The sequence below is a fragment of the Mesoplodon mirus genome (genome assembly GCF_964341445.2).
Source record: "Mesoplodon mirus genome assembly, chromosome: 12".
NCBI lineage: Eukaryota > Metazoa > Chordata > Mammalia > Artiodactyla > Ziphiidae > Mesoplodon > Mesoplodon mirus.
In genome coordinates, this window is record NC_138988.1 from 10951574 (window position 1) to 10975703 (window position 24130).

The window sequence follows — 24130 nt, forward strand, 5'->3', positions numbered from 1 at the left end:
ACAGTATCAACAGCAGCTAGTACAAGGGCTCGTGACAAGTAGGTCGTCAATAAATGTTTATTTGAATTCATGAATGTCTTCCCTGGTTCTGTTGAGTTATATGCCTAAATATCTGGGTATTGACACTTCCTAGATCTGCCAAAGCCATGCTTCACCATCTTCCTTTCACTATCTAGGGTTCTCTTATTATGAGCTGCTGCCTTGGATGATCAGAATTAATCATGTTCAGCCTACCTAGTGATTTATTTTTCCCCCAAAGTTTACAGCTGGATAAGTATTTCCACTGTCACACAAATGCATCCTCCATCACCTCAGTCTGACTTTGATATGCAGTAATTTATCCCTGCCTGTCCCTAAATCAGGATGTCTTTAAGATCTAAAACTCTATGATAGATGCATACCAAATTACCTACCAGTTCACCCCCATGCGTATTCCCAATAGAACCACATACTTTTATTCACCAAAGACACACACTAGAGTGAACATAGTAGCCCTATTCTTTTGTGTGTGTGTGTGTGGTACGCAGGCCTCTCACTGTTGTGAACTCTCCCGTTGCAGAGCACAGGCTCTGGACGCGCAGGCTCAGCGGCCATGGCTCACAGGCCCAGCCGCTCCGCGGCATGTGGGATCTTCCCGGACCGGGGCACGAACCCACGTCCCCTGCATCGGCAGGCGGACTCTCAACCACTGTGCCACCAGGGAAGCCCAAATAGCCCTATTCTTAATAGCCTAAAACTGGACACAGTTCAAATGTCCATCAAGAGTCATAAATTGTAGCATATTCCTACAATGGAATACTATACACAGCAATGAGACTAAAGTACAACTACCTGCAACAAAATGAATGAATCACACAAACATGATGCAGAGTGAAAGTAGCCAGACAAAAAAGCCATATTATATGGTTCATGTAGATGACATTTCAAAAACAGGTGAGACTCATTCATGGAGTTAGAACTCAGGACAGCAGGAAGTTAATTACTAGAGAAAGTAAGTACATGGGAGGCTTCGGAGATGCTGGTAATATACTGTTTCTTGATCTAGGGCTGGCTACACTCTATTTGGAGAATTCATTATTATTCAACTGATAATTCACTGAAAAGGTGTCCATTTCTTGGTACGTACATTATTCTTCAATGAGAACTTTTCATTTAAAATGTTAAAATGTCCAAGACATGGTAATGGTGCAGCATGGGGAGACAAAAATGATCAGGCGTGCGTTCTCTGGTTTTGAGATGGTTAGGGAAGAGTCTAGACATGTACATGTGGAAACAAAGCTAACAGTGTAAAGCAGAGCTCATAGTGGCGTACTGGAGCTGGCTTATATAAGTCAACCATACATATCTCTTCCCAAGCCCACGTTCAGTGACATCGAATCAGTAGTGAAATTAATTAACCATGGTGGGAATATTTATACCACAGAAATCGGCACATGCTACATATCAGGGCTTTTACCCAGAAAGCTGGTTGTTAAACATTTATCAGCGCACCATCAGCTACAGAAACCTCAAGTATTACTGGAATTAACATAAGCACCTTCATAGCAGCTCAGCCTATCTTACCCTCACCATAACCCAGTGACAAAGAACACAAACCTTCAAATAAAAAGAAAGTTCTAGAACCAATCTTTTCACAAGGTAAAAATAAAAGCGCCACAAACACTAGCTCTGGGATGCATTGCCCTACTGCCCTCCAGTGGTAAATAAACTCTTGCGTGCTTTTCTGGAGATAGGATTCAACCCAACCAATACCAGGCACAGCACATAGTCTTTGGTTTAGTTTATGACTCCTACAGCTAAATATCGATTCTACAAATTTTGGAAATTATAGAGGAACAGAATTGATAGGCCATATTAATATACAAAGCATCAATATTTCTCTTTCCAGAATATACAAGGACTGGAAACAAAGTATCATTCAGAGAATAAAGAAGTCCATGTATCATGATGTTAGTGCAAGCCATACTCCGCAATCCAGTCTAACCCAGGAGGCTATTCACAAATTTACAAAAAGCTTGTGGAATTTCAGAAATCCTACAACCTTGTAAATAATGTATTTTGTTCTGTGAGAATCATGCAGTGAATAATACATCAGACACAGAGGATCTGAAATCCAAAACAAAGAATGAGACTGGGGAGAATTTCAGACTGAGCCACGCACTCAAAGCAATGCAATATTACTGACATTAACATTGCCTAAGTACATAGTTTATTTTTAAAAATAAAGAAGAAATAGAAGAAAAAGGAAAAGGGGGGAGTGGAGGGAACAGCTTTCTTTTCTTACAATTAAAATAGGAACACCCTCTGTTTTGGAATTATGCGTGAAATAATGCAAAGGAAAGCATTGTCAGGAAGTATTTAATCCCTTAGATGTAAAGATATTAAAGGAGCTGTGAACATTAATTTGTTGATCATCATGGGGCCTGGAACAGTTTGAGAAGGCAATGCACAGCCAGCATATGGGGGAAGAACAAAGGAAAGTCAAAGTGGCCTCCAAGCACGAACAATCAGACCCAGTTCTCCAAATCTTCCTGCATTTGGAGGATTTCCAAGCCCCAGGGCTCAGCTCAAAATACAATCTGGTGTTCCTTTCACTACTCTAGGTGCAAAGAATTTTAGAAGATATTGCATCTTTTTTTTTTTTTAACTGACGAGAAACCAAACCTGGAAGAATACAGAAAACAATGTTGCTATGGTTTCTGAAACATTCCCAGCCTGCATCTGTAGATGGCTGAGTGGGTATGACGCATCGTAGCAGGCATCCTTTCGGCTGCCCAGAAGCCCTCACTTGACTTCTTTCGCTTAAGACCTGGCCCCTGGCCACCAAAGTGGCACTTGACCCCTGTCTGGCCAATCACAGCACACCATTACTCTGGATAAAATGACTGATCAAGGACCAAAGCAGAGACAGTATGGATTCCTTCCTTGAACTGGTCAACATGCTTTGTAGGAGGTATATTTTATCTTGAAGCCTACACACAGGGAAGACAGGCAAGAAACAGAGAAAGAGATGGAGCCCCAATGACAGCATTTGAGCTTCCAGATCCAGCCATGCCAGGAACTAAAATGACCCCCAGATTTCTCCTCTGCATGAGCCCCAAATTCTTTTTTTTTTTTTTTTTTTTGCGGTACCCGGGGCTCTCACTGTCGTGGCCCCTTCCGTTGTGGAGCACAGGCTCTGGACACTCAGGCTCAGCAGCCATGGCTCACGGGCCCAGCCGCTCCGCGGCATGTGGGATCTCCCCAGACCGGGGCACGAACCCGTGTCCCCTGCATCGGCAGGCTGACTCTCAACCACTGCGCCACCAAGGAAGCCCCTCAAATTCTCTTTTTAATGTTTGCTTAATTGTTTTCCTGTCAGTCGCAACTGAACAAACCTGACAAACATGCTAGGAGCAAGGGTTCATATCAGAGGTCTCAGAAGATCTATTTCATCTGGATACTGCTTTATCAGCAGTGAGTCTGGGAAAAGAAATGGATTATTAAATGGTGAAGTATGATCAGCCATGAAGAACCCCAAGGAATCATATAAAGCAAAGGCCAAAGCCTACTTAGAATGCAATGTCTATCACTCTTGAAAAGGAAGGAAATTGATTTGTTTTAGGTTCATCAACTCCAACTTTACGGATCAGGATACTCAGCCCCCTAGATATTAAACACCCTTTAAACTACTGATTCTCCAAAATAGAGATGAATAATATTACTGAGTAGAACTTACAAAACTCTAGTGTTTTACTTATGTTAACTCAATGGACCCTTCAAACTACCCCATGTGGTGGGTTCTACTGTTTTCCCAATTTAATGGATTATAAAAGACACAGAGAGTTTAAGTAACTTGTCCAAAGTCACACAGCCAGAAAGTGATAGAGCCAGGATTTGTACACAGATGTTCCAGTTCTGGAGTCCATGCATTTAACCACTGAGCTATACTGCTTCCCAGAAAACAAAGAAAATGGCAACATTGGGATTTAAATTCAGATGTATAGGATTCCAAATTCCTGCCACCCCAAATCTGTCCTGAAAAAATAATACCTAGGCAGCCCATGGAAGGAAAGGGGCTTTGATGTATGTTCTCTCCAGTCGATACATATTTGGACCACCACGAGACTTATTACTTTTCCACCTTCATCTTGTTGCCACCAGGACTGAGTGTTGCCACAAGAACTATCAGTTTTAAGTCCACAGGATAGACTACAACCTCCTGACTTCAACCAACGCCGCTCTTCATGGCACCCAGTTTTCAGACAACCTCGCTGCTGACCATCAATCCTTTTATGCCAACCTGTCAACAGAGTCAATGACTAAAATACCACAAATCTGAGCCCAAATACAGTCTTCTTCCAAAAGTCCCCATTTCTGTCAAACAGAACAACATGGTCTGCTAAACTGGTTTTCAACCTTAGATTTCTTTTTCCTTCCTTCCTTCATTTCTTTGTTCCTTCCTCTCCTTCACTTCATGTCCAATCACCAATCCCTGCTTCTTATATGTGTCCCAAGCAATTCCATTCAGGTTTCTTCCACACCAACCCAGGTCCCCCATCTCATTCCTGGACTGTTAGAAGAGCTACCCAATCAATCTCCCTACTCCGTGGTATCTACACTACTTTTTCATTCATTTATTCATATATTCACCTAATCTTCACATTCCTACCAAGTGGCAGACTCTGCAAGGCGGGCACAAAATGAGGCAGTCCTTCTGACTCACATATCTTCCTAAAATGCCACCTGGAAATTGTAACTTCCTCATATCAAACCCACCTGAGTTTCCCACTTCCCAGAGAAACGAATGAATGCCTGGCTGCTTATCTTTCATTCAAGGCCTTTGGAAACTCAGCCCAAACCTACCCTACTGACCCTATTTCCCACTAGGCCCTGTACGTGCTCCTGGCTCCTTAAAGCAGATATGCACCAAGCTTACCACTGGCTGGCACTGTTCCCCAGTTCTCGGAATGGCCCTATGACCACCTCCTGATAACCAGCACACTGAAAATAAGGATTGTGGTTTTTTTATTACTTCGTCATGTCAAAAACCATGCCTTGAACAGTTAGATTCTCATCCATTCCCTCCCTGAGAGTTTTGGATCAGATTTAAGGACTGTGTCATTACCCAGACAAAAGTTGCCCCCCAAAAGCACATCCTGGGAAAGTCCTATATGGAACATGGAGTCTTTACAATCCAAACAGGACATTTTATCTCCCCTGCCAGGCATTTTCTTGGAATTCTGGAGAGTAGCTTGTATCTGTAAAGTGGGAGGAAAGGAGAAAGAAAACACTGAACCACAAGAGCTGGTGTCTTGTAAGAGATCCCAATAGACTGTGACCTGATAAGGGCCAAGCCTGCCTCCTATGTGGGGTGTTTACTCACTCATCTACTCAACCAAATGGCATTTGGGACAGACATGTGCAGACAGGGCCTGAACTGGCATCCACATCGCTTTCCAGAATCAAAGATACAAGGCAGCGGAGGAATACTGCCTGTTCGAACTCTGGTTCCCTCTAGCCCTGGATTTTTCAGTTACCAAGGAAACAACAGAGGAAGGATTGTGGTTAGATCCTCAATGTCTAGAGCATGTGGCCTGGGCCTTCCCAAATGACTTTTAATACAGCCTTTCCACAAAATACTTGAAAGCCAACTTCCCCTCTCCCAAAGGTAGCCTTCATGAATACAGAATATTCTTCTCAAACTTGACAAGGAAGGTGAGTAAAATAGTTCTGCATATGGCTTTCGATACCATCTCTAGCCACAGTACACAAGGATATTAATATGGTAAGTCAGACGAATTGAAACTTACTACCATGACCTGGCCATGGCATGGCCAATAAAGTTGCCTGCAAAGTTATAAGGCATTCCTCCAATACAGATTTAGCCCCAGCATTTTTAAGAACTAGATATATCAAAATGGCAGCCCAAATTACCATGAAAGTCACCAGATTTGGAAGAAAAAAATGATGGGGGCTCATTATGGTTTCGAACTTTAATCCCTGTTATCAATAGTTCAGAACGATGAGACTGAGCTTATACTGACTTAAATATTAAAGGGAGATGACACTTTGCTGCCGCATTCAGTGATGCTTTAACTCCCCCACCCCAAGCTGCATGCATTTTGCTAGAAAAAAATGAGAGTGCTCAATGTTTATGAATAAAACCCACAGGTTTTAAAATATTGGAAGGTATGTGTCTGCCACAGAAATCTTTGCTATTTATGAATTCACACTGTAGTGTGACACCATGGTTTTGTGAAATAGAATGGGAAATAGATGAGAAGGTGCTAGAAATATTAATGAGTAGAATGCTATGAATTCTTTTGGATTTTCAACCTCTATTTTGGAGGAAAGGCTATAATGTTTCCAATTTGATTCTGGGCTTAAACACTCTGCATCTCTAGGTCTCCTAACAGCTTTGTGCATGACTATTAAAATGACTGTAGGACCAGACTTTCAGGTGGATACTGTTGCCAAGGAAACTGCCTACCTACCATCCTGGTATGTCTGTTTCAGATAGAGCAGACAATTCGGCATGCATGCCTTTTTTTTTTCCATTACAAAACAAAGCTGGCAAATTGTCCTCAAAAATTTTACGGTTGCAAAGTTCTGTAGAAAAGACGGGAAATATACAATCTATACACAATACCCTGTCAGGTATTTTTCCTATAGAGGAGCTTACCTCTATAGAGCAGGAGGGAAGAAGAAACATCAACAGCCATGACTGGGGACTTCTTATGACCCAAATTGACTGTGATTTAGAAGTCGCCCAGCTTGCCGCCTACCTGGAGTTTTAACTCATCCACTCACCAAATGGAATTAAAAGCAATCCTTCCAAAGTGGTAAAAATGACAGCAAGTTCCCCTGTCCTTTCTCCTCATTTAATTTTAAGAATAAATGTAATGTGGAAAAAGCTTCTTCTTTGTGCTCTTTTCCCAGAGGGTTTCAAATAAATTGGAGACACCAGTAGATAAACCTGACTTTTCAAACTCCCAGTCTCACTTGTATCATTCAGGTAGATTTTTTCACTTGTATTCTCTGGATGATGGAAATCTGTTTCAGTCATTTTCCATCACATATGGCAGCTCCTCTTATTTAATTTGGGAGTGCTGTATAGTAGTTAAAAATAAAAATAATTCCAAGACATCTCAGTTTAAGCCCCAGCTCTGGCACTTCCTAGCTGTGGATTTAAGACATTTATCCTCATTTATTCTTGTTTGTCTCATCTATAAAATCAGGATATCTACTATAGTCTCACACATTTATCTGGAGTTCATATGAGACTATGTGAATATTTACATGTGATCACTTAAATGTGAACATTTTTTTTGATTGACGTATAGTTGATTTACAGTGTTGTGTTAGTTTCAGGTGTACATCAAAGTGATTCAGTTATACATATTATACATATATATATATATTTCTTTTTCAGTTTCTCTTCCATTATAGGTCATTACAAGATACTGAATATAGTTCCTTGTGGTATACAGTAGGTCCTTGTTACTTATCTATTTTATATACACAAGTGTGCATCTGTTAATCCCAAACTTCTAATTTATCCCTCCTTTCGCCTTTCCCCTTTGGTAACCATAAGTTTGTTTTCTATGTCTGTGAGTCTACTTCTGTTTTGTAAATAAGTTCATTCACTTCATTTTTTTTAGATTCCACATGTAAGCAATATCATGATACTTGTCTTTCTTGGTCTGACTTACTTAGTATGACAATCTTTAGGTCCATCCATGTTGCTGCAAATGGCATTATTTCATTCTTTTTTTTTTTTTTTTTTCTTTGTGGTACGTGGGCCTCTCACTGTTGTGGCCTCTCCCGTTGTGGAGCACAGGCTCCGGATGCGCAGGCCCAGCGGCCATGGCTCACGGCCCAGCCACTCCGCGGCATGTGGGATCTTCCCAGACCGGGGCAAGAACCAGTGTCCCCTGCATCGGCAGGCGGACTCTCAACCACTGCGCCACCAGGGAAGCCCTATTTCATTCTTTTTTATGGCTGAGTAGTATTCCAGTGTGTGTGTGTGTGTGTGTGTGTGTGACAGAGAAACAGACACAGAACAGAGGGAGGGCGTACGCACAGTCTACTCAAGATACAATCCTCTGATATGTAGTCTACAGCATTGCCTCAAGGAGAAAAGGTGGGTCTCAACTGGGGATGATTTGCTTTCCAGGGTCAATCTGGCAATGTATGGAGACATTTGTGATTGTTAAGACTGGGGTGATGCTATCGGCAGCAAGTAGGAAAGGCCAGGGATGCAGCTAAGCATCCTGAATTACAGAGGAGAGCCCTGCACCCGACAAAGAAGTATCTGGCCCAAAATGCCAACAGTGCTAAGCTTAGGAAACTTTGGAAACGAAATGGAAGAGACAGAGAAAGAGATGAATGCAATTTGTTTTTTAAAAAAAAAATCCATGATAGAACTTCACCTGGGGAATGATAAGAGGCCCAAAGAGGGTATCTACTCCAGGCCTGGGTGGGATCTGAGAAGTCTTTCTCTTGTTACTGTTATCATACAAGGACACTGTCCAGCTTGGTATGTGCCAAAATTTTCATACATTCAACTCTCTACCCACCCACTCATCCTGCCAAACACCTACTTAGTCTAGCTTTAGCCAAGTTTCCATGTGAGCGCTGGTCATTAAACCTAAGAAACTCCCCCTTGCTGCAATTCACAAGGGTCACCCACATCCAGGTCCTATTGGGTTAAGACACAACTACAAGTAGCAACCTTGTATTCTACTGTGTTGGGCAACCTTAGGCAAGTCATGTCTCAGTTTCTTTGTCTGCAAAGTCTGGATCATAATCCCTACCACACTCTGAGACGCAGCCTGGAAAAGGAGTTAGGAGCATGGACCTTGGAACCACCCTGCTGGGTCAAACCCCAGCTCTGCACTCACTAGCTATGCAGCCCCTATCACGTTATTAATCTCCTCTGAACCTTGTCTCTTCATCTGGAAAACAGGACTAACAGTAGCAACTGCGTCGTGGAGTCATGAGGATTAAGGAAATACACATAAAGCACGTAGATTATGCTTGGAATGTTGGCTATCAGTACAATTATGGTCATCATCATCAACTCGGGTACACAGGGAGAATTATATGAGATTAAGGAGACCCTGTACAAAAGAGAGTAAGATGTTTTATTAGCTATTTGCCACCTAACTGGTACATTTAAATACATGTGAGTGTTTTTAACCTAAATTGGAGTCAAACATATGTTTGCTAATTATCCTCTTTGATGTTTATAGAAAGCTAGCTCATATGTCAATATTATTTTAGAAGTACAACTCCTTCTGTTCACTCCAAAGTAGGGGGAGAGGGAAATGAAAAGTTGCCATTAAAATGCCTAAGCGGCGAAACAACAGGATGTTATGTGTTCAGAAAAATTTGAAGGAATAAAAGTGATTCCCAATCTTATCTTAACTGATTCAGTATTTTATTCTTCCAGTTGTTTTAATGGCTCCTTCCTGGCAAGAGAAGAAAATCCAAACGCCTTGGTCAAGCATTCTGCCATCTGGCCCAAGTAACCTGGGGCACAATGTATCACTCACCAGCCCCCTTGTCTGAAACAGTTTCCTGACAATCTCCAAACATACCATTCACCCCGCTCTGTTACCACTGCTGATCCAAATGTCTCTACCTTCTTAAATTGGATCAGCCTTTCCGTCAAACGCACCATATGCCATGAAAGCTTCTCAGAGGAACCTACCTCCTCTTTCCCACATGTAACAGCATCTTTTCTTCCTTTGAATTCCCATCATCTTTGACTTACACCTTGCAGGTGCCTTGAAACCAGTGACCCCAACGAAGCCGCACAGGGTACTGGAGACAGAGGTTTCCAGGAGCTGGGAAAATGATTCCTGCAATTCCCACACTGTTCTAATATACAGAGCTTGGAAGAGTAAGAAATCAATTCCGAATTCGTAATCTGGGGCTTGTGAGTCAAAGCAATTCCTTCTGGTTTAATCAGTGGCTATATCACACTGTTCATTTCAGAAAATAAGCACACAAATCCTATCCTCTCAAAAGCAGGAACAATCAAAGTAAACTTTTGCTGGCAGCTTTAGAGTCATGGATTCAGCGAATCGGCAGGCTCAGAAAATCATCAAGTCCTTTCAAATATTAACACTTACTGTTTGTTTTTGGGGTTTTTTTGCAGACCTGGGAGCTTCTTGACCCGAGAAATGTAAAATATTAGCACCTGGATGACATCTCCTCCCCATTTCTATTTTTTGCTGGGCCTTCCCAAGTCTGCATCATTACCCATTCTGCCTTTCATTCCTCCCATTACTTAGCTTAAATATGAGTTGCTCTGAAAGATCAGTGGTAATGCTCATAAAATACAGTCCTGTTATTTTTCTTTTCTTTAAAAGGAGCATGGTAATTGCAAACTGCAACAAACGGAGCTGAAAAAAACTCCCCAGGCAGTTGTGCATTAGGAATTAGATTAAAATGAGCCCAATTTATTTTTAAATGACCTGGTAATTTGTAGCAAAGACTTAAGCTGCTTAAATTTTCTTCAGTGGAAAACGGGGAGGCTCAAGAAAACCAACCTTTTGTTGGTCACCGGGGTAAGTGAACGGACCCTCTTCCCAGAAGCCAGAGAGGCAGTGTTGCTAAACTGTTGCAAGACTTATGCTCAAACAGCAATGGGAAACAAGAAAAACCTAATTTAACATGAGCCTAATCTGCTTTAAAAGTCTAAAATAAAGCAAGTTCAATGCCAGCTCACAATTACAAGCACCAAAATCTGTACTTGGAACTAATTTTCTAAGTTTAACTAATTAGGATTTGAAATCCAAGCCCTAGGAATTTTTTTTAAGGCTTCTCATCTGCTTGCACTATGGCATGAAGGATTCTGTTCTCAGCTCAGGGTCTGAATGAGATGACGTCAAACATTTCCCAACACTCGTTGCTGGGTAGAGCTGAGGAGCTGAGGCCGGAGCTGCCATATCCCTGCAAAGCTGTATGGTCTCCACCGCCTCACACTACTGATACCCGGAATGTGTTCCTAGTCAATTCCCATGAGGCTTCCACAAAAAGCATTTGTTATTCCTCTGTCTCCCAACATTTAAACTACAGGCTATGGTGGTGAAGCTGCTTACGCATTTAAGGGAACTGGCAGAATTTGATGAACTCTGGTACCAAAGATACTAAAAATTATTCATGAATCCAAAGGAGCTTGGCCCTCTCCTTCGGAGGAGACCATTACAATGCTTCTAACCTTCTAAATCCACAGTGTACGTAATGTATTTTAATATAAATGTAAAAATCCTTCAAATGAGCCATCTATTAGCACCATTCTTTAAATTTAACATGTATTCAATGTTTTCTTGATATATATGACTACTAATTACCCTTCTCCTTTTGTTTGATATCAACCACTTCTCCATGGATCAAATCACTGGGTATAGACAGACAGATAGATGGGTGCATGTACACATATATAAAGAGAGACAGAGATGTATAGACATATACATATCGCATACATCCAAAATCAAAAGAAACAGTCTGGTTGGTCATTGACACATTACTCATGTCTTTCCATTAACCACTTTAGGGAGAAAGAGGTTAATATAAATCATTATTTTTAAAGCGAAGGAGAAAACTTCCACAATTGTTTAACTTATCCTGAAACAAAAAGCATAAGAAGCACAAATATACAGTACCTTAACCATGTATTTACTGGTATTGAAAATATGCCAGGCTTGAGTGGGGTATAGAAAAGTTTAAAAAGATATACACACTACTATATAAAAGATAACTAATAAGAACATACTGTGGGGGCTTCCCTGGTGGCGCAGTGGTTGAGAGTCTGCCTGCTGATGCAGGGGACATGGGTTCGTGCCCCGGTCCGGGAAGATCTCACATGCCACGGAGCGGCTGGGCCCGTGAGCCATGGCCGCTGGGCCTGCACATCCGGAGCCTGTGCTCTGCAACGGGAGAGGCCACAACAGTGAGAGGCCCGTGTACCGCAAAAAAAAAGAAAAAAAAAGAACGTACTGTGTAGCACAGGGAACGCTATTCGGTGCTCTGTAATGACCTATATGGGAACAGAGTGTAGAAGAAAGTGGATATATGTATATGTATGGCTGATCCACTTTGCTGTACAGCAGAAACTAACACAACATTGCAAACCAACTATATTCCAATAGAAAATTAATTTTAAAAACTTAAACTTAAAATTAAGAACATAGATGAGCATAGCATTGGGCCAGATGACTTCTCTTTGTGCCTCCAGAAGCTCTTGCCCTCTTGAACCCAGAGCTTTGTCTGAGAGAGGCTTACATATTTGTACTGCATCAGTGGACTCAGTGCCCTTTGGTTTCTGGCTGGGTTTGGCAAGTGGGAGCCCCAGCAGGAGACCAGAAGGAAAGGGATGTAGTGTCCTGGTTCATTCCCTGTGAGGTTTCCGTAGGCTGGCTGCATTCCTCCCCCACCAGGTCACTGGACCTCTCAAGGCTGCTGCTAATACAACTCTGTTTTCCTGTTCTGGCTCTCTCTCTCTCTCTCTGTCCCCTCATTCCTCCAGGCCAGGGATGGGAACAGCTCCATTGTTTAGACCAGTGTTCCCTCAGTATCACTTGTGGTTTCCTTATGCTCTTCCCAAACCTTTGTAATTAGGTTTATCTGTAAATAAACCCTCATCAAACTATCCTAATCTAAGTGTGTCCTCTGTTTCCTCCCACAGCCTGGCTGATACAGGTGACCTTCCTGCCTTCCCACTCTGCTCAAAGAAAAGGGACAGTTCCCATTTTAACTCTAACAGCTGCCGTTAAATAGGTGCAAAGACATCCATGATCAAGAGGAGGAAGGGGTCGTTTTGAGTTAAGATCTAGGGAGGTTGTATGAAGCCCATTCAAGATGGACCTTCAAGGACTGACAGGCAAGACTGGTGGAGACAGGGTCCTCACACAAGGTGGAGGATCAGACCCAACCCTGACGGGCAGCAAAGTGCAGGCAGTTTGCCGAGGCAGCTGGTGCAAGAATACTTACTCTAGGAAAAGGATTCATTAGAAGAAAAATAAGCAGATGCTTCTCCAGTATTTCCTTTCTGATAAAAATAAGATTTGATAAATATCCAACCATAGAGGATCCTTAATTAAATTATGAAATATCAATTTCAAAGGAATATTATGCAGTCATTAAAAATGACCATCATCAAGATAAGGATAAGGCTTTTTGATAAAAAGCTTAATTCTGTCTTGCTTTTGCTTTCAATTAACAATAACCAACCATATAAGCCAACTCAAATACTTTTGAAAATAAAATGCTTTATAAATTTTAAAATGTAAGTTCATGAAAACACACCTATAAGTAATAAGAAAAAAAGATACTGTTTTTATTAAAATCATAGAATTATGGGTAATTTTTCCATTTTGCTTCAAAATTTTATCTATTAAAAGTTATAAATGATAACAATTCCACTGTAACTACTACATAGTTTAGCCTCTGTACCAAGTACCATATTGTGTCTTAGATAAATTAGTTAATTTAATCCTCAGAGCAATTCTATAAGATTGATATTATAATTGCCATTTATATCTCATAACTTAAAATTTTTTTTTTTTTGTGGTACGTGGGCCTCTCACTGTTGTGGCCTCTCCCATTGTGGAGCACAGGCTCCAGATGCGCAGGCTCAGCGGCCATGGCTCACGGGCCCAGCCGCTCCACGGCATGTGGGATCTTCCCGGACCGGGGCACAAACCCGCGTTTCCTGCATCGGCAGGCGGACTCTCAACCACTGTGCCACCAGGAAAGCCCCATAACTTAAAATTTTGACAAGTCAAGCAAATTGCCCAGAACGGTGCAACTTCCAAGACACACAGCCATAAGTAGACTTGAAGTCTGGATGATTCCATAGCTGGTCACTGCATTTCTAATCTGCTCTAATACTGTGTACGTTCCCATGTGTATGTATATATATATGTGTATGTCTGTCTCTATGCATTTGTGTATTGTTTTAAAATATGAGTGAAAATGTCAGAGTCAAAGGAAAATTAAATAATGGATCAATTTTTCATTGATAGCCAACTGAAAACTGGGAAATAATGGTACAAAGCACAGCTCTCCCAGCATTCCCTGGGGAGGGTCAAAGTGTCAGTCATCCAAAATAGCTTAGTTATCAAGTTATTAACTCAGGGTTTATATTCTATAAGTTCCACTCCTTCAATAAGTCTTTAAAAACAAATCTCCTTTCACAAACTAATCACCACCAAAACAATTAAGCGGATACTACAAGAACTCTTAGTATAATTTATATTTGCTGATATAGTAATGTATCTTCTCCTATCATGATTTTCCCTCAGGCAAAATGAAGCAAGTGGAATGCATTTTAAAGTTATTCCACAGATCAAATCACTCAGAGATATGATATAATTAGTCTTATGACAATACATACTTAATTAACTTAGGGAAGAACAATGACAAAAAGGATGAAAACATCAAAAATTAACATACCGTTAACATTAATATGTCAAAGTGAGAATGTGATAATGGATACAAATATTTATGTATTTATTTATTTTTAAACCTTAAACTGATTTCAGTTGCTAATTATTTTTTTAATTAATTAATTAATTTTTATTTTTGGCTGTGTTAGATCTTCATCGCTGCACACGGGCTTTCTCTAGTTGTGGTGAGCAGGGGCTGCTCTTTGCTGCGGTGCACGGGTTTCTCATTGCAGGGGCTTCTCTTGTTGTGGAGCATGGGCTCTAGGTGTGCGGGCTTCAGTAGTTGTGGCTCACGGGCTCTAGAGCACAGGCTCAGCATTTGTGATGCATGGGTTTAGCCGCTCTGCAGCATGTGGGATCTTCCCTGACCAGGGCTCAAACCCGTGTCCCCTGCATTGGCAGGTGGATTCTTAACCACTGTGACACAAGGGAAGTCCCAAATATTTAAATTGATAGAATTCTCACAAAGAATAAACATTTGCCATTGAGAGCATTCTGGCCACGGCAGAATCAGAAAATCTTTTTAAGTTACAGGAGCAGAAAAGCTGTGGATTCCCCCAGAGTTTCTGTGAAGCATTTTACAAGACAAACCTAAGAAGAGCGTGTCTATAATCTGACCCAAGAAGATATTCTTGGTGCATCTTTTTCCATAAAAGCTCTATCTTTGAATTTTTGAGATTACGCACTCTTGAATAACAGATTCAATGTTCTTAGCTACATTTTTAGCCCTGTAGGATCTCAGTTTCTTACAGAAGATGAATTAATGTCCACAGAGGACAATTTTACCAGCCATCACCAAGCTGGCTACTACTGAGGAGTGCTAATGGGTTAAGTTTGTAGAAGTCTAATAACACAGACTAAACATTAATCACAAAGTGACATGATATTCCAGCAGAAGTGGAACGAACCAGGAAGACAGAAAAACATCTGTCCTAGCACCTTCTTTTGTTTACAAATCAAATTTCTGACATTATTCGCCCCAAGAGAAGCACTTTAACAAGTCCAACACGGACATAAGGCTTTCATTTTGGTTGTTCTACTTGTTTCAACTGCTTTAGAATACCTCCAACATTTTTCTCTGTGTTATTATTCAATAGCCTTTTGAGAAGAACCCAGTTATACATCCCCTCACAAAACAAATACAGGAGATTTTAGAAAAATAAATAGGAAATTAAGAGGAAAAGACTAAAGATGCTTTTATAGAGCAGGGATCCCAAATAATACTATTAATAACATAACAATAGTAGTTGCAACAGTAGTAGGAGTAGTAGTAATAGTCCATAGGGACGTTCCTTACATATGTTGTTGCCAACGAAGTATAGGGCTGGGTGACAGGAATTAGATGGGAACTAAAGAAAATAATCTTAATACAAGAAACAACAAAGTATAGGGCTGGGTGACAGGAATTAGATGGGAGCTAAAGAAAATAATCTTAATACAAGAAACAACGAAGTATAGGGCTGGGTGACAGGAATTAGATGGGAACTAAAGAAAATAATCTTAATACAAGAAACAACAAAGTATAGGGCTGGGTGACAGGAATTAGATAGGAGCTAAAGAAAATAATCTTAATACAAGAAACAACGAAGTATAGGGCTGGGTGACAGGAATTAGATAGGAGCTAAAGAAAATAATCTTAATACAAGAAACAATGAAGTATAGGGCTGGGTGACAGGAATTAGATAGGAACTAAAGAAAATAATCTTAATACAAGAAACAACGAAGTATAGGGCTGGGTGACAGGAATTAGATAGGAGCTAAAGAAAATAATCTTAATACAAGAAACAATGAAGTATAGGGCTGGGTGACAGGAATTAGATAGGAACTAAAGAAAATAATCTTAATACAAGAAACAACGAAGTATAGGGCTGGGTGACAGGAATTAGATAGGAGCTAAAGAAAATAATCTTAATACAAGAAACAATGAAGTATAGGGCTGGGTGACAGGAATTAGATAGGAGGTAAAGAAAATAATCTTAATACAAGAAACAACGAAGTATAGGGCTGGGTGACAGGAATTAGATGGGAACTAAAGAAAATAATCTTAATACAAGAAACAACGAAGTATAGGGCTGGGTGACAGGAATTAGATAGGAACTAAAGAAAATAATCTTAATACAAGAAACAACGAAGTATAGGGCTGGGTGACAGGAATTAGATAGGAACTAAAGAAAATAATCTTAATACAAGAAACAACGAAGTATAGGGCTGGGTGACAGGAATTAGATAGGAACTAAAGAAAATAATCTTAATACAAGAAACAACGAAGTATAGGGCTGGGTGACAGGAATTAGATAGGAACTAAAGAAAATAATCTTAATACAAGAAACAATGAAGTATAGGGCTGGGTGACAGGAATTAGATAGGAACTAAAGAAAATAATCTTAATACAAGAAACAACGAAGTATAGGGCTGGGTGACAGGAATTAGATAGGAACTAAAGAAAATAATCTTAATACAAGAAACAACGAAGTATAGGGCTGGGTGACAGGAATTAGATAGGAACTAAAGAAAATAATCTTAATACAAGAAACAATGAAGTATAGGGCTGGGTGACAGGAATTAGATAGGAACTAAAGAAAATAATCTTAATACAAGAAACAATGAAGTATAGGGCTGGGTGACAGGAATTAGATAGGAACTAAAGAAAATAATCTTAATACAAGAAACAATGAAGTATAGGGCTGGGTGACAGGAATTAGATGGGAACTAAAGAAAATAATCTTAATACAAGAAACAACGAAGTATAGGGCTGGGTGACAGGAATTAGATAGGAACTAAAGAAAATAATCTTAATACAAGAAACAACGAAGTATAGGGCTGGGTGACAGGAATTAGATAGGAACTAAAGAAAATAATCTTAATACAAGAAACAATGAAGTATAGGGCTGGGTGACAGGAATTAGATAGGAACTAAAGAAAATAATCTTAATACAAGAAACAATGAAGTATAGGGCTGGGTGACAGGAATTAGATAGGAACTAAAGAAAATAATCTTAATACAAGAAACAATGAAGTATAGGGCTGGGTGACAGGAATTAGATGGGAACTAAAGAAAATAATCTTAATACAAGAAACAATGAAGTATAGGGCTGGGTGACAGGAATTAGATAGGAACTAAAGAAAATAATCTTAATACAAGAAACAATGAAGTATAGGGCTGGGTGACAGGAATTAGATAGGAACTAAAGAAAATAATCTTAATACAAGAAACAAGGAAGTATAGGGCTGGGTGACAGGAATTAGATAGGAACTAAAGAAAATAATCTCAATACAAGAAACAACGAAGTATAGGGCTGGGTGACAGGAATCAGATAGGAACTAAAGAAAATAATCTTAATACAAGAAACAACGAAGTATAGGGCTGGGTGACAGGAATCAGATAGGAACTAAAGAAAATAATCTTAATACAAGAAACAACGAAGTATAGGGCTGGGTGACAGGAATTAGATAGGAACTAAAGAAAATAATCTTAATACAAGAAACAATGAAGTATAGGGCTGGGTGACAGGAATTAGATGGGAACTAAAGAAAATAATCTTAATACAAGAAACAATGAAGTATAGGGCTGGGTGACAGGAATTAGATAGGAACTAAAGAAAATAATCTTAATACAAGAAACAATGAAGTATAGGGCTGGGTGACAGGAATTAGATAGGAACTAAAGAAAATAATCTTAATACAAGAAACACTCACCAGCCCACCCCCCAGAAAAGAGTGATCCAGGTTAAAAATTAAAAGATGGGCAAAATATACCAGATGAATGCTAACAAAGAGAAAGCAAAGCTTCTGGATAAAATACCCAGAAATAAAAGGTAGAATAGAATATAACCCCAAAATATAAATACAATAAATATGGTCAGTTTATAATGTAAAGGAGTAACTGATAATAAAATTAGAACAATCATAATATCTGTGAACCACAAAACACTGCAGCAACATTCATTAGGTAGAAATTATATGACACAAAAATCTATAGACAAAACATATACTAGAAATAGGAGAATGCAATTAACCTTTGTCAGTCAATGACATATCAAGTGGTCAAAATTATAAGATAGAATGAAGAACAATTTAATCAAACAATTAAGTAGGTATATTTGAGAAATATCTACTGCTAAATCCTGAAAATAAAAAATATACCTTCTTTTTAAATACTAGTAAAATAAAAATTAATATTGACCATATAAGTTAGAGGACATCTCATTAAATTATAAAAGGTGGAAATTTAAAAAGCAATCATTTTTCTGCACTATATAGGAATATTTAAAATTAATAACATCCCTTTCACTTAAAAATTAAGTTGTTCTTAAACAACTCTTCATCAAAGAGGAGATGTAAACTAAAGTTGCACTATTTCTTTAAAAAAATAATAGACAACAGCTAAGGCAGTACATAGAGGAAAATTCAAAGTTTTAAATACATTTATTATTAAGAAATAAAGAAAGTAAAATGAGATATTAGACAAATGACTAAAACTCTTAATATGTGAAGAAAAACAGAAGGACACAACAAACATAAAAAGCCACATGAATGAGGTATACAAAACCAGTGGAACTAATCAATGCATTCCAAAACATGCCAAAAGATCAGTCTTTAAAAATAAAACAAACCACTAACTAACCTAATAGGAAAAATGCAGATGCTGTAAAACATATTAAGTAGTAATAAAGAGAATATTACCTCACAGGGAGAATTTTCTAATTATAAAGGTCGACTTTGCTCAATTTCATCCAAGTAAGCTTGACAACTTAGACGAAACCAAAAATTTTCTAGGCAAGTAAGTTACCAAAACTAAAAGACATTGAAAAATGTAAGCAGATCAATTTTCCCCAAAACAATAAAAAATATTCTTTTTAAAGAAATAGGTAAAGGTGTCAAATTGAAACCCTTGCTTCCTTTCCCCACTCCACCCCTCCCAAAATAGAACCCACCAAGGCCAGATTAGTTTATGGGAAAATTTTAAGAGACCCTTAAAATATGAGCATTCCCAAATCAATTTTAACTGTATTTTTTTTAAAGGGAAACTTCCAAATTCTTTACAAAAACAATTATGAATGTACAGACACAAACTACAGACTAATCTTACTTTTTATTTTTAATACGGAAAGCCTACATAAGATGGCAAGTAAGTCAATCAAGAGAGAAATACCCTAAGCATGCCTCCCCCCATGGGCACACCAGAATTTCAACTACTAAACCATCTATGAGAATGACATGAAAGCTAGCAGAAAAGATTTTCCACAACTAAAAATATAGACAGGTAGAAAGGGCAGAGACATGATATAGTCAACCCTACAAACCAGAGGATAATTACCATCAGAAGTTCTCCTCAAGGAGCAAGGGGTCAGAGCCTCACATTAGGCTCACCAACCCAGGGGTCCTGCACCAGGAAGAGGAGCCCTCAGAACCACTGGCTTTGAAGGCCAGTGGGACTTAAGTACAAGAGAGCCTGATGGCTGTAGGAAAGAGATTACATTCTTGGAGGGCATGCGCAAAATCTCACACGCTCTGCATCCTAGCACACACAGTAATTTGAAAGGATCCTAGGTCAGCCCACTTGCTGATCTTGGACACCCTCCCAGAGAAGGCAACTGGAACTCCCCTGGGGACAAAGTCACAGTCGGCAGCCATTTTTGGTAGCCTGTGCTACCACGAGGACACTGGGGCTGGCAAGCACCTTTGGGGAATTCTCCCTCTAACATATTAGCACTGGGGGTTTACCTACCCAACAGGGGGCCACCACCATTCCGAGGACCCCTGGTCCTCACACCCAGCCAGCCTAGGACACATTCCTACCCACCAGTGGGCTGGCACTAGCCCCAAGTCCCCTGTGCCCTGCAACCAACCACATTAGGACTTGGCCTCACCCAGCAGTGGGCAAGCACCAATCCTGTGACACTCCCCTCCAGGTGTCATGTGGCCAGCCTTGCCCAGACCTATCAATGGACGAGTGAATAAAGATGTGGTTTGTGTATATATGTATATGTACACACACACACACACACACACACATATATATACATATATATACAATGGAATATTATTCAGCCATAAGAAAAGAGTAAAATCTTGCCATTTGTGACAACATGGATGGACCTAAAGGGTTTTATGCTAAGTGAGATATATCAGAGAAAGAAATATCGTATGATTTCACTTATATGTAAAATCTAAAAACAAACAAGTATAACAAAACAGAAACATACTCATAGATACAAAGAACAAACTGTTGGTTGGTAGAGGGGAGGGGAATGGGGGGAAGCGTGAAACAGGTAAGGGAGATCATTAGGTACAAACTTCCAATTTTAAAATAAGTCGTAGGGATGTAATATACAGGATAGGGAAGATACTCAATAATATTGTGATAACTTTGTATGGTGACAGATTGTAACTAGACCTACCGTGGCAATCATTTTTTAGTGTATAAAAATATCAAATTTCTATGTTATACAATTGAAATTAATACAATTTTGTAAGTCAATTATACTTCAATTTTTAAAAATGCTAACATCCAGTGTTACGGAAGGTTCCCAGAAACACACATCTCCTACACTCTTCTGGTGAAGGAGTGAGTTAGTACACACTCTGGAGAGAAATTAAAATAATCAATGTCATTAAAATTGTTTATGATTCAGAAATACCACTCTTAGAAAGTGCCTTAAAGGAGCACAAATACAAAAAAGATTTTTGGATCAAGGAATTTGCTACAGTGTTGCCTGTAATAAGGAAAACTTGGAACAGTATGGGACAGTTAAAATAACTGGCACATACATAAGAACGATGTTATTAAAATAGCAGAATATTATACATTACAGGAAAATGCTCATTATTGATAGATAAAATTTAATCATACTCTAATCATACTTTCATTTTATCATACTCAGTATACCATAATGGTGGATGCAGGTCAATAGTGGATACATTCTCAAAATCCTTACAATGTAGAAGACCAAAGTTGAACCCTAATGTAAACTATGGGCTCTGGGTGATAATGATGTATCTATGTAGGTTCATCAACTGTAACAAATATTCCACTCTGGTGGGGGATGGTGGTAATGGTGGAAGCCTTGCATGTTTGAAGGCAGGGGGTACATGGGAAGTATCTGTACCTTCCACTCAATTTTGCTGTGAACCTAATAATGTTCTTAAAAAATAGTCTACTTTTCTAAAGTTTTTCTTTTTAATGGTACAGATGAACTTATTTACAAAACAGAAATAGAGTCACAGATGTAGAAAACAAGGGGGAAGGGGGGAGGGATAAATTGGGAGATTGGGATTGACATATACACATGACTGTATATAAAATAGTTAACTAATAAGAACCTACTGTGTAGCACAGGGAACTCAACTCAATACTCTGCATTGACCTCTATGGAAAAATAATCTAAAAAAGAGTGCATGTATGTATAAGTGATTAACTTTGCTGTATAGTAGAAACTAACACAACATTGTAAATCAACTATACTCCAATAAAAAATTGATTTAAAACAAAGTTTTTTTTAAGATGGCATATAAGTATATGAGAAGATGTTCCACCTCAGATATAATCTGGAAAATACAAATTAGAACAACAGTAAGATACCATCATACACCTATTAGAATGGCCAAAATCCAGAACACTGACAACACCAAATGCTGACAAGGAGACAGAACAATACAAACTCTCATTCACTGCTGGTGGGAATGCAAAATGGTACATTTTGCTACTTCGGAAGACAGTTTCGTAGTTCTTACAAACTAAACATACTCTTACCACACAAACGAGCAATCACACTCCTTGGTATTTACCCAGAGGAGTTCAAAACATGTCCACACAAAACCTCCACATAAATGTTTATAGAAGCTTTATTCATAGTCTCCCAAACTTGGAAGCAAACAAGATGTCTTTCAGTAGATGAACAGATAAACTGTGGTACACCCAGACAAAGGACTATTGTTTAGCTCTAGAAAGAAAGAAGCCATCAGGCCTTGAAAAGACAGAGGAAACTTAAATGCATATTACTTAGTGAAAGAAACCAACATGAAAAGGCTACATACTGTATGATTCCAATGATACGACATTCTAGAAAAGGCAAAACCATGGAGACAGTAAAAAAGGTCACTGGTTTCCAAGGGTTAGGGGAAAGGGATGGATAAATAGGCAGAGAACAGAGGATTTTTAGGGGAGTGAAACTACTCTATATGATATTATAATGATGGATATATGTCATTATACATTTGTCCAAACCCATAGAATGTACAACACCAAGAGTGAACTATAATGTAAACTACAGGCTTAGGGTGATAATGATGTGTCAAGGTAGGTTCATCAATTGTAATAAATGTACCACTCTAATGGAAGATGTTGATAATGGGGGAGGTCATTAGTCTATGTTGTCAGAGAATATACGGGAACTCTCTGTACCTTCCAATTAATTATGCTTTATACCTAAAAGTTCTCTAAAAAAAAAAAAAAGTCTATTTAAAAAAAAATCCTACATAAACTACTAAGAAAGACAACCCAGCAACACCCTAAAAGAATACTTGATAAAAATCAACAATTCATAAAAGAAAATCTAGGGAAAGATGTATATATTCTTAATATGATAAAATGTACCTCAGCCCCAAAGCTGATATCATGCTGAACAGTGAAATACTAGTGGCATTCTAATATAATTGCAGAACAGAACAAGGATACCCCCATCCCCTCCTTGATTTGATACTGTACTAGCCAGTGAAATCCAACAAGAGAAAAAAATTAGAATAGCGTAAACTATTGCTATTTTCAAACAATATAGTTTACACACCTGGAAAATCCAAACTACTACAAGCAGTAAAAGAATTCTGTAAGCTAAGAGCATGTAAAATTTAGAAACCAATTGCCTTTATGTATAAACACAACAATCTGTTAGAAGATGTAATGAAAGAAAGCACTCCATTTACAACAGCAACATGAACGATAAAATGCCCACAACTGACCTCAACAAGAAATATATCAAACTGATTTGAAGAAAACTTAAACGTTTTAAAAAGTTGATGAGGCCGTGGAAGCAGGCACTCTCATACACTGCTGGCAGAAGCATCAAGTGACACCATGCATACGGAGGGCAATTAGACAACACCAGTCCAAACTGCAAATGCGTACCTCTTTTGAGCCAACAATTCCACTTCTGGAAATTTATCCTACAGATATACTTGCACCTGTATGAAATCACCCATGAAAAATGCATTTGTTGCATCATTGTTGCAATGGCTGAAGATCAAGAACAATCTGTCTGGGCTTCCCTGGTGGCTCAGTGGTTGAGAATCTGCCTGCCAGTGCAGGGGACACAGGTTCGAGCCCTGGTCTGGGAAGATCCCACATCCCGCGGAGCAACTGGGCCCGTGAGCCACAACTACTGAGCCTGCACGTCTGGAGCCTGTGCTCCCAACAAGAGAGGCCGCAACAGTGAGAGGCCCGCGCACCACAATGAAGAGTGGTCCCCGCTTGCCACAACTAGAGAAAGCCCTCGCACGGAAACGAAGACCCAACACAGCCAAAAATAAATAAATAAATTTATGTATATAAAAAAAGAACAATCTGCCTAACAATAAACTGATTAATGTAGGGTAATTTATACAAGGCAGTCCTATGCAGCTGTACAGGTCTGACAAAGCTTTCGAGGTACTGATAAGATCTCCAAAACATAAACTAGGTTAAAAAGCAAGGT